Below are 12,498 nucleotides of genomic sequence, written 5' to 3'. Positions count from 1 at the left end.
CCCTACACTTCTCATGCTTTCAGCCTATGTCTGTGTATAGTTATCATATCTTTTTGGTCTACCCACATTTTTATGATGCTTTTCTAAACCTCTAAATGCAAAGATATTAATCTTCTGTAACAATTCTTATTTGTTAAAATGACCTCTTAAAATTCTCTTTCAAATCCTCTCGCTGAGCTTGTACTATAAGTGTATTTTACCAAAACTACTCAGAAAAGTTTCAAGATCAATTATTCTGAATTCTAGATAGATTTAAAAAAGAACCTATAACCCAGAAGTTTATGCATCTCTGATTTAGTTAGTGTATAAGGTACATCTCTACCCTGACTTTTCCCCAACTTTAAGTCATTAATAGGTTAACACAAGAATCTGAAATATATAATTCATATACACTCATATATTTTCACTACGAATTAATCACTTGAATGCTATTGAGTGAAGCACTCTCAACTCAAGTTTTTCAAGTCTTTTAATTCCTTTAAAATACTCAATTCATGTTCAAAACATCTATATAACTGCTGTTGCCACATTCAACTTCAGAGAAGGATTCAATTCCAAGACCAGTGAAAGTTATCTTTGTTTCATTTGCATAAATCTTTCTTAAAAACAGAAACTCTGAAGTGCTTTTAATGTATTACATGTGAAAGCTAGCAAATCCATATATAATAAATACATGCATCTGAGTGGATTGGAGACAGAGCTAAAATCTCAACAGCAGAATCAAGGACTTCCTACACTTGGTATCATTACTGCACGGTCACTGTCACTACTTCTCCATCATAGACAGTTACCCTGACTCCTGAATTTTTGTAAGATAGAAGTAAGATAGAAATATGCTTAAACAATTACCTAAAATGGAAGAGAAGACAGGTAACATTTTCACTGTCTTGATAGCATCTTGTTTTTCCCCCAACAATGTATTACTTATTATACTTTTATGTCCTACCTCACTATTATAAACATTGTGATACTCTGTTAAAAAGAGTTGGCAGTATGCATTTTCAACCCATATTTTCTAACTGTGTCACCAGTTATAGTAACTTCACTACGTGTTTCTTGTATTCACTGATCTTGTCCTATTGATGTGTTTAGAGGATATCCCATCAGAGAAAATGTCCTTTTTCTATCAGTCTTATTAGAGTCCTCTTTTATGACACCTTAATTGTTTCAAGTTTCTGTCCTCTAAACTATTCTGCTGCTATCATCATCAGTATTTGCAATAAAGGGCAATACGGTATGAACCCTATTGTTTATACTGATCTTCCACTGGAAGAAGAAATTCTGAGAAAAGCAAATTACTATATTTCTAAGCTAAACTGATGGGTCAGTCTTTCCAAGTATTTTAAATTATTTCTCCTCAAGTTCATCTTTTTTGTTGGTATCTGATGTGAAACAACCTTGGGTCTCCTGCTATAATCAGACATTATTGAAATTATAGATACTGGTTTCTTTTTATGTTCGTCTTTTAAGCTTTTGATTTTATTTTTCTAAGTTTTATTTTAACCGCTATTTTATCAGGTGTATAGATCCAAGATTGCCCTTTATAATCTTCAAATTGTTAAGAGCCAATTGAGCCAAGACTCCCTCTGTTTAAAGGAAAGGATAAAAAACATGGATGTCAATTGTTCCTAAAGCAAACATGTGCTCACAAGAAAACTCTTAATTTTCTCCTGTGTAATAATGGAGCAATACCATATATGTTTTAGTTTCTGGAGAACTGGTATACTTATATATTTTGTTTAATGACATATTTATCCTATTCCTAATGAAAGATTGAACTCTATTTCTCATTGGTTTTAATGCTGACATAAGAAACATCATCTCATTTGCTAACTCAGTGAATTTGTGGTCTTCCTTTTGAGTGCACTATTCATCCATATCTAGTATCACTCCTTTTTTTAATCATTCATTTCACCATTTTCCTTATTTATTGCTTCCTTTCTTCTCCCTCTGCTTTATGACTGCCGCTGCTTTTCACTGGCTGGAAAGAGATTTTTGCAGTCCTGAAGTAAAATCCACAGATGCTTTCATTCCCTGCTTTTACTTTGTTTTCTCTAACTCCTCTTCCAACCCTTATTCTTCACCTCGCTACAATTCAGGTTGTTACATGGGAGGCTTGCATAAGCTTACAGACTTTTCCATTGCTATCGATCAATGCCCCTCCTTGCCTGGTGTATGCCAAGAATGGAGAGCCTTTGGGTAAAAGAGTGTATATTTCAAGTTTTATTCTTGAGATATACACTCAACAATTGGTTCCTTGTTCTGGAACTGTGTTTAGAAAACAACTGAGGACTGATGGCTCAAGGAAGACTTCCAAGTAATGGAGATAGCTTGATGACTAGTGATAACAGGATGATATAAGAATAAAACAGTTGGGCCAGGAGCAAGAGAACACTCCAAAATTCAAGACATTTATGATTCTGGCATCTAAACTAATCTAATACTAAAAACGTTTCTGAAGTAACAAATGACTAGATATGATTATATAACTGATCAAGATCTTTTGATACATAAAACAACTAGTTTGTATAAGATTTTCCCCCTTTTTTATGAGATAACTCACCAACACTTATTCCCCTCCCCCCATCTGACTAAAGAAGACTTCGTTAGAGACTTTCTTAAGAAATGCTGCTACTCTGATTCATAAAAAAGAAACAAGAATTATACTAATACTCCAATCTATTAGGAAAATTAATAGAACTCTTTAGTGAGGATGAGGCTGAAGAATGGTATTTTGAACACAATGAGTTTTAAACCAAAAGAGGATATAATACCTAGTTTTAATCTATAAAAGAATGGCCACTATATTGGTTAACAAAAAAAATCAATTTTTTAAGATACTTTTCGGATTATAAATGATTATGCATGGGTCACTATGCTTCCCTGCTGCCCTGCTTCCTCAAGAAATCTTATGCATATTTCTGACTTCTGCAATGCTGCTGCAAGGAGACATACTAGAAAAATTATATGTTCTGCTTTCCCAGACACATCAAATCTGCACAATGTCAGAAAAAACATTGTGAGAATGCAAGTAAAGGAATGAGCATGCACAAAGGTTTTTGACATTCTGATCTTGCATTGGTGATCACCCATCTGTAAATCAAATAACCAAAATAGGGATTCAGTATTCAGTCTCAGCTATACAAAAAATGCCTATCTCTGTGTTTATACATGTAGCAATAAACTCAACAAAGAAAGGAGAACAGTTATATATTAGCTACAGCACACTTCTCACTTTTCTGTTGTGGAATATATAACATCTGCAATGCAGAAGAGACCCTCCATTTTATCTTCTCAAAGAACACAGAGCTGTATTGGTAAGGAAAATGCATCTAATATTTCTATACTCAGAATTTAAATACATTACTATTTTTGGCCTTCTGCCTTTTTATAATTAACAACGTTGACAAAATGGTCATTTTCTATGTAGAGGTAACTTTGAGAATAGATCATTTCTAGGGTTTTCCCCTGGATCACTGAGGGGGCTGTGGCAGAGAGACAGCATATGGCTATATAAAGAAGTGTTGAGTTGAGTTTCCTACAATGAGCCTTCTAAACCATATCTCCCTTTTGCCAGGGTGAGGTGTTAGGAAAATAAAACCATCCCCACTTCTACATATTTTCTCCTGATGGCTAAAGAAGCTGCAGAGTACAGTTGGTTCAATTCAATGTCAGAGGCAAGGGAATGACTTGTCTGTGCTGAAAAGGCATGGAAGAATAGTGGTGAGCAGACTGAATGGCAGAGGAAAGAATGCAGGTGAAAGTGTGGGCTAAGAGCTGCAGGAGGGCAGAGATGGATCTTCGGATTACATACAATATTTTGATATAGGAAAATTAAAAGAACTGTTCTCCATTTTCTTCTTGCTGCTGAGCCAGCCAGCAAAACAGTAGTTCTCATCTTGCACTTGTATTATGATAAGGTGAGCCACATGAGTATTTATCATGCACAATTAGGTATCGGTATATTCAATATTCTATAGTTTAAAGGGACATATGTGAAGTTTTCCTTCTTCTTGTTCATCAGTAAGGTTTTTTTATTAATAAGTAAGAAGCTTGCTTACTTGCTTATTTCAAAAATATATATTTCACTCTTTTCTTTCTTCATAAATTATTTACAATTTTTTTTCATTTTATTTTTTTCATTTGTTCCAGTTGTATGTTTCATTCAAAATTATTCAACAAAAAAGGTTGGATGAACAATGTTAAGTTTCAGAGATGTCCACCATTATATTATAACTGTACTTCAACTATTTATATTATTCTTGGTGCATGGCTTGAAATAGTATCTCTTCTCTGACTAGTTCATGAAACAATTTAACAAGAGGAACTAATTAAGGGCATATGACAAATAGTGAATACTCTTGCTCATACAAATTGTTTTTACATATGTATAAATATGTGTGCAAAGAGGAACCATTCCTCCAACATTAGTGCAAACAAACATTTGTTCACATAACATGTATAGGGAATAAAAAGGGTTATAGACATAGCTTTAAAAAACCCATAGGGACTTCAAACAATTGTTCACACAAATATTATTTTCTTGAAGTATTCAACTAGTTCTAATATCACATTACTTAGTTGTGATATCTCTGACAACTAATTTAAGTGTTGTTAAAATAATAGATGTTTACATTTTGACTGACCATATGTCTCAGTACATATTTACACCTGGCTTCTTTTTGCTATGTAATAATTGATCCTGTCTCAACAATGTCTAGTGGTGGCTTAATTTTGACCAAATAATACTGTAAACTATACTAGATTGGAACATTTTGCATTCCTGTACCTATTAACAATTATAAACATGCTTTGAAAGATAAAATGAATTGCCATCACAGGATACATTCATTTTCAATTATAGTCTTTATAATAACAGTTAAAGACAGAAGTTTGAGCTCCTTTGTGCTGCACAAAATTGCTAATCCAGTGATGTCAGAGAAGCATTGATAATTGAACCATCGCAAAGCACATGTAGTGTATATCTACAAGATAATTAATTTTGCACCTCCCAAATTGCATAGGTGACATGTCTAAAATAGTTTCCTTTATGTGAATGTAGCACAGACTACACAGGAATTGTTGGACTGATAAATTACAAAACAACTAAAATGGTTCCATTTGTTTTGGATGAATATAGTATGCCACAGCACTGAAAATTCAGGATATGTAAAGCTATAAAAGATATCATCAATAAAGTTAAAGTAAGCTAAAATTTGTCATTTTCTACAGTTTTCTTGAAAAATCAATATAAAATAAAATATGTGCTCCACAGTGACAGGGAAAATAGAAGTGACTAAGATAAAAAGGCACTTGCAAAAATAATCAATATGTATTTTCACTTTAAATATTTATGGAATACATTGATGTATAAAATGGCATGTTTGTAAATGTTCCTATTGGTTATGGTTATAATACCTTTATGTTTTTCCCTATAGCTAGCCATAGGTTTTGTATTAATATAATTCTATAGTGATGAATGATGACTTGTTTATGTAGTTTTCATCCTCAATCCAGATAATGATTGGAAATAATCTTTTTTATCCCTGTTTTCTCCACTTACTGATTTTAATGTATTTGAAGAAGGTACTAGTTTAATTAAAAAACAAATAGACTTAGAATAAGGAATACTTTAACCTTTTAAATATCCATATTTGTATTTTAGCACACCAATATATGTAATCAATTAGTGAATGTATTTCTGTCCAAGAGAAAAATGTGGTCATATGACACAGGAAAGGAGACACCAAAGCTAAATAATAAAATGGCATCTGGCTATTTGAAGTAAGTATACTATACCTGCTGCCAAAACATTACACAGCATCTTCCCAAGCTGGGGGCTGATTTCACCTTTTTAGTTGCTCTGAATTCCACCAAGGAACCCAACTAGTGAGAAGTTACATGTGCAACAGGGTGACTGATTTTACTCCACAAGATATAAGTGGATCAGAGAGTAGAGATCTTTGTATAAAATTGAAGCAAATGTCTTTTAAAACATTGATTTCAGAAATACATGCATTAAATAAATCCACAGGTGGATGCAATGTTACTTTAATGTGAGACTACACATTACAATTAGCTCAAATTAAGGGCACCTAAAACATGAATGCTTGCATGTTTATGCTCAGTAACTAGTCTAAGTGTCCTCTAGGTTCCTCTAGGCTACTTGAGGTGAGGGTTATCTTTGAGCTGTGCCAGGCAGCTTGATTTAGTTAACTTCTAAATGTTCTACAGAGATAAAATGGACAATTTATGGGCCTCCAGTATCCTGGAAGGCACCACTACCTGCTGCATTAGCTGCCCTCCTGGACTCTAATGCTCCCTGCTATAACAGACCAGACAGTAGAGCTATAGTTGGTGAGAGATGGGGAGAGGCTGGGGAGCTGTAGGGCCATAAGAGGGCCTTCGGGGGCATGTGGGCAAAGTGAAGAGTTTGGAAGTGGGGTTAGAAGCTTCTGGGCTGTGGAGGCCCTGGAAGGACACACTCTCACACACTATGCCATTCACAGGATAACACATCACACCCTGTACATCTACCATAGTCACACACCCTTCCTACTACACACCCCATCCCCAGACTTGCTTTGACACCTGTTACAGCAGTGAGAGGCTGGGCCCCCTACATGCTCCTGGATCTTCATGGTCCCACACATGCCTCAGGGTGACAGCAGCAGCTGGGGACTGTCCCTGATTGTGCAGGGCCTTGCAGAGTCTGGGAGAATATAGGGAGCCCTTTCCCACTTTCCCCCATCTCCATTGCTGGGCAGTAACAGCAGCAAAAAACAAGTCTGGGGATGTAAAGTGTGTGGGTGTGTGTGCGCCACATGCTGGGGTGACCTGTGTGTACATGTGCACATGTTTATGTGCATGTGTGTGTACACATGCTGTGGATTTAGATTACTTATGTGTGTGTATGTGCATGCATACATGTGTGTGCATGTATATGTGTGCACACACTGGGGCTGGATAAGTGTGTGTGTGTGTGTGTGTGTGTGTGTGTGTGTGTGTGTGTGTGTGTGTGCATGCGCATACCAGAACTGTTTGTGTGCGCATGTGCACATGGGCTGGGAGGTTGATGTTGCTGCTAGAGCAAGGGCGGGCAAAATACAGCCTGCAGGCCAGATCCAGCCCACCAGGCTATTCTATCTGGCCTGTGGGGCCCCTAAAAAATTTATAAAATTAATATTTCTGCTCCTGGCTGCCTGTCAAAGATGATAGGAGACAGGGGCAGTAGGACCCAGGGGAAGCCAGTGGCAGAACTAAACATCTGCAGAAGCATGTCTGGCACCCCACAAAACCCATTGCCCCCAACAACATCCACACCTCTATCCACCACCCTACAAATCCCCCCCACACATGCCACCCTCCCCCACACCTCACATACTCACAAAACTATACCCACCCTCCCACAATATATAAGAGTAAAACTTCATTTTAAGCTATTGTGCTATAGCCTCTATATACATTACACAAACTCATGTAAATCAGGACAAAAATATTTTTTTAAATGAAGTTAATGAACGTTGTAGCACGTTTGATTTTTAGAATATAATTTGGTATTTTTCTGGTTCAGAGATGGCAAAACCCCTTGCTGAAAGGAGTACTTCCGGGGGGCAAGGGGAGGGACTTCTGGTGATAAAGGTCAGGGGTTAAGGGATAGAACTTCCATTCCCAAGATGGTGACCAGGGGATGGGGCACCTGTCAATGGGTGGGACTAACCATGTGGTCCTCAATGGCTTGCCAAAACGTGGTAAACGGCCCTCTGCCCAAAATAATTGCCCGCCCCCATGCTAGGAAGCTGGTAAGTAGGACAGACATGAAGCAGATCTAGCCACACCCCTGTTCTCCAACCCTCTAGTGGCAGGTCCGAACTGTGCATGTTACAGAGGGTTTTAACCTTGAACATGCAAATAATCACAGCTTGTGCTAACTTTAATATGGACATATTCATCTTTAAAGTTAGCACATGCAGCTTGTAAAATGTAAGCACACCCTTAAACTTGTAAAATTGTCTTTTACATTAATTTACTTAGATTTTACATTATTTTATTTCACATTAATTTACATCTCTAACTCATACAGTTAGAGCCTGGAAGGAGTTAAGGAATGGGTGGCATCCACCTTGAGTTACAGCCTTCCAGCCCCAATAATTTCCTGTGTGATCTTTTTATATAGGTCATCCATGTCTCTGCCTTACTTTTTTGATCTGGGATTAATATGTATTTTATGCTTTCAAGAAATTAAGGGATATTATAAAAAAGTATATATATATATAAAAAAGCTAAAGACTGCTTTTTTTTTAAAAAAAGGAATGAAGAATCACTCTCAATATTTCCTGACCTGGAAGGCTCAAAAGTATATGTATATTTCATCCTTAAGAGATCTTGTATCTCTGACAGATCAAGGATGAGGTTATCCCCCTCATATTTTTCAGATTCCAGAAAAAATGGAAGATGGACATGTGACAGTAGAGAAGTGACTAAGGATTCACTTTGTTGAGTCTTCTTAATCTGCCATCCTACTGCTCGTGTCTATTTGTTGCTAGCAAGAAGACAAGAAGTCTGATCTGCATCTTGCAATGTGATCTACCTGCAACTAGGACATAAATTCTTGTTCTGATATGGAGAAAGTAGTTCCAGAGGGTAAGAGTACCTTTCCTTTTGGATAAGACACTACAATGATTCTTTTCCTTTACTATGAAATTTCAATCTCTAAGCATACAGACAGTATAGCGTACTGATACACTGAAATGTGACTATGTTGTCCTAAGCCAAGACTCTTCAAACCCTCCTCATTACAGGGTTTTTTGTTCAGTCAACGCTTTCATGATTTATGATTAAATGCAGTCCCCTGATTGAGTCTTAGTAATACATTGTCAATTGTAAAATATGTAGAGATAATTCCGCTTTAGTGTTCAGAAGACATTACTTTTTTATTCTGGTCTGTTAGTGCAGAAGCAATGTCTTTCTAACCTTAAATTATTTTTTCTAACCTTAAACAGATCAAGACTTACTCATATTTAAATCATTTTGATCTATGTCATTCTCACCATGTCTGTGCAATGTGTCCTCAACCTTCTTTTATTTTTTTCATTTTTTACATTCTGCAATATACTACCATACTCCTTTCTAAGCCAATTTTTTACATATGTCTAAACTATTACAATTATTTTCTTTTAAATCTTCTCCAACAGTGTCACTTCTTGTCCTAGCTGTTTCCATACCATTTCATTTTTATTTTCTGGAGTCTTGAAATTTTCAGTATTGCTGTCAGAAAACTTATTTCTGCAGTCTGTATCTTTCATTTGCTGATTTTTCTATTGCTTCAACATTTGACCCAAGCAACAGTATTGGCACAGAAGTTGTCATACATATACTGGGGTGGGGGCAGGAGGGGGGTGTTGTTTGTCATTGAAATGTCTTTATTCTTCCAAATCTTACAGCGTGTTCTGAATCTGGGAGCATATACAGTGATTTTTGTTATTACTCATTTTTCACAATTCACTCTCTAATATGACAATTACAATCTATGTGTTGTAGCTCTACAACTTTGATATATTTTTTTTGTTATAACTGAAAAGCATTCTGTTTCTCTGCTCCCAGGAACTCCTAATAATATGATGGCTTGAAGCTTGTAGTTATATTTTGAAGCCAATCGTGCCAAGTATATAAGTTCATTTAATGGTAGTTTTATTTATAGAGTTTTCAAAAACAAATTATGTTGTGTGTCTACAGTCTGAAGCATAAATGCCTAATAAACATCTTATGTTAGAAGAAAGTGAATGGCAGGAGGCATAAGATCTTATTTGAAAAACTGAATATATTATAGTACATAATAATGCACATTACAAGAGTTTTTGGTCAGATGCAAACCTACATCAGATTTGAGTTATAAAAACTTGAAAAAAATGATTACAATAATATGTCTGAGTACAGAGCTAGTTACTCAAGAAATGAGTAAGGTGGCTGTTGAGATCAATTAGATCATATAGCTCTTGCAGACAGTAAGAGCACTAGTAATAAAACCTAAAGCAAAGAACATATTGCACAGTGTGCTGACAAGGTCAAATTGATAGTAATGATATGTGATGGCAGCACTGCAATAAGGTTGTCTAATATTATATGCATCTGATATTGGTTTTCATTACCTATACCCTGGAGTACAGTCAAAAGTTCACTGAAAAGATAGTGATTATCCAAAGGGGGAAAGCAAATACAAGAGACAGCTCAGTACTTGTGCCTCCCTCTAATCTACACAAAAGCAAAGCTTAACATGAAGCTATATCTGCATGGTTTAACACCACTGGGAACAAACTGTCTTTATACTTCTTTTTATTTTTAAATTGATGCACTACTTAAAATAAAATATTTGGTGGCTTTATTAAGACAACTTATCAAATAATATGATTTTTTTCTAACAATGTAACAATTCAACATACAAATATATATTGTAATAGTGTCTGGTATAAACCATTACTGTTCCAGAAGTTCATATTGTACCCAATAATCGGTGAATCCCTAAAAACTCAGGGGTTAATTTCACTTTGGATAAGCCCAACTTGTTTGATGGATATCTTTTTTTGTAATGGTCTTCTTTATTCCACTTCCTGTTCCCCGCCCCCAATAGTTCAAGCATAAATAATCTTGTATACATTTTCATAAACTCCGCAGAGTCATCTGCTTAATCCTCTTTACCTTAAAAGGAATTAAAAATGTAGCAGCTGAAGGCTGCTGTGTTAAATAAAGCATCTAGGAAAATGGAAGGGTTAATACAACAGCTGGGGTTCCATGGGCGAGGGGTTTTCAACCTTTCTGGATTAGTGTACCCCCAGCAGCTGGCCGTGGAGCAGCGTACCCCTAGCGGCTGGACGTGGAGCAGGGGGTGAAGGGGGGATGTTGGTGCATGGCTGAATGTGGCTGCCCCCACTCCTCACATCCAGCTAGCTGGGTGGTGCCTGTGCGGCAGCATGGAATGGTGCAGTTACGTTCCATCCATGCCCATGCATACCCCTTAGAGCCTTCTCTGACAACCCCTGCTATAGGCTATAGAAGTACCATCACAGTGGAGTGTTGCTGGTAAATTGCTTCTCCTCTTAATTGATGCACTTTCAGTGGTTATGTCTACATGAGATGCTACCTGCACAGTAGTCAAATAATACTGTGCAGTAGTAGGATCACTTAAAAGGCGTTCACTGGTAGTACTGTGCAGTAACTCTGGTTACTGCACATTTATCTAGTACTTGATTATACAAGTACTAAATGAATGCACAGTATCCACTGTGCAGTAGCACCTCATGTAGAAATGTACAGTTTCTACAGAAAGGCTTTTTGGGGCATTCCCTTTGGGGCATTCCCTTTGGGGCAAAGGGAAGTTTTCATATCTGACCTCTGTTCTGCAAGATAACATCCTCATGAAGAATCTCACTACTCAAGAAATGAGAGCTCAAAAACCTGACTAATCATATGTGGTACTGTATAGTTTTCTCCTTCTGCATTACCGACCCCTAACTCTAAAAGGAATATCCACAACTAGCCACTTCAGATTTTCTGTGTGATGGGCTTTTGCTGTCTATTGCCCCTGCCAGACATTCAGGTACAGGAATTATCGGATCTGATATGTGATCCACACAATCGTGCCTCCTACCATTCCACACATGCATGGCAGGAGGCGTGATTGGGGGATGAAGCATCGGATCAAATCATGCCTTTTCACTGGTGCAAGGATAAGCCTGGGATCATGGCCCTGGGCTCCCCCTGACCTTGCAAGTAGCAAGCTCCCATGGCTGACAGTCCCAGAACTGATGGATTTTCCAGCTGCAGAAGCACCCCATATGCTGACATGCTGCAAATCCTGTCAGCTGACAGGGTGCCCAGCCACAGGGAACACCTGGCCACAGATTGTATTAATAGTGTGATGAGAATGAAGTTATTACAAATTTTGTTGTGGAATAACACTGTGGCTTATTCCTGGTTTTATCATACCATTAATCACTTGAGCATATGGTTTGGTCACGATTTAAGATGTGATTAACTGGTTAATCACATCAGGTATAACGTGTAGATGGGGCCTATGTGTCATTGAAGATATTGGCACAACTGGATTCTAAGCAACTTCATTTTTTTAACTGCATGGAAGTATACAAAGCTGAATGACTTATGTGCATAATTGCTTTGGCAGTTTTCTGATGGCTTCTGTTATAGGAAACAGAGCAATCCAGTGACAGGCTCCCACGCTGTTAAAAGAGAAAGTACCAATTTGCTATACAATGTTTTGAAAAACTGCACATTTCTTCTCCTTGCAATTGCCTCTGTGCATCTTACAAAGAACAGAAGTAATGTGAACTCCATGAGTGAGAAACTACTAGAAGTTAGTCACACATTATAGATGCAGCTTCTATACATGCCAGACGAAAAAAATGACCAATTTTAAGTAAGATTCTCATGGATATCAGATACTTATAGTCCTGAATCTCTCTCACATCAAAGCTAGATAGTATT

The 12,498-nt window shown here is 37.0% G+C and overlaps 1 long non-coding RNA gene across 2 annotated transcripts in view; it reads left to right on the top strand.

Moving 5' to 3' along the window:
- The first annotated feature begins 3,643 nt into the window (after positions 1-3,643).
- LOC112549533 overlaps positions 3,644-12,498 on the top strand; it is a 209,648-nt gene continuing 200,793 nt past the window's right edge. For both annotated transcript variants that reach the window (XR_003092980.1, XR_003092979.1), the window contains exons 1-2: positions 3,644-3,920; positions 8,436-8,643. This is a non-coding gene — a long non-coding RNA (uncharacterized LOC112549533). The remainder of the gene's footprint in view (positions 3,921-8,435; positions 8,644-12,498) is intronic.

This window comes from Alligator sinensis, unplaced genomic scaffold (genome assembly GCF_000455745.1).
Source record: "Alligator sinensis unplaced genomic scaffold, ASM45574v1 scaffold41_1, whole genome shotgun sequence".
NCBI lineage: Eukaryota > Metazoa > Chordata > Crocodylia > Alligatoridae > Alligator > Alligator sinensis.
Note: the sequence above shows the minus strand (reverse complement) of the source record. Positions and strands in the feature narration are given on the sequence as shown.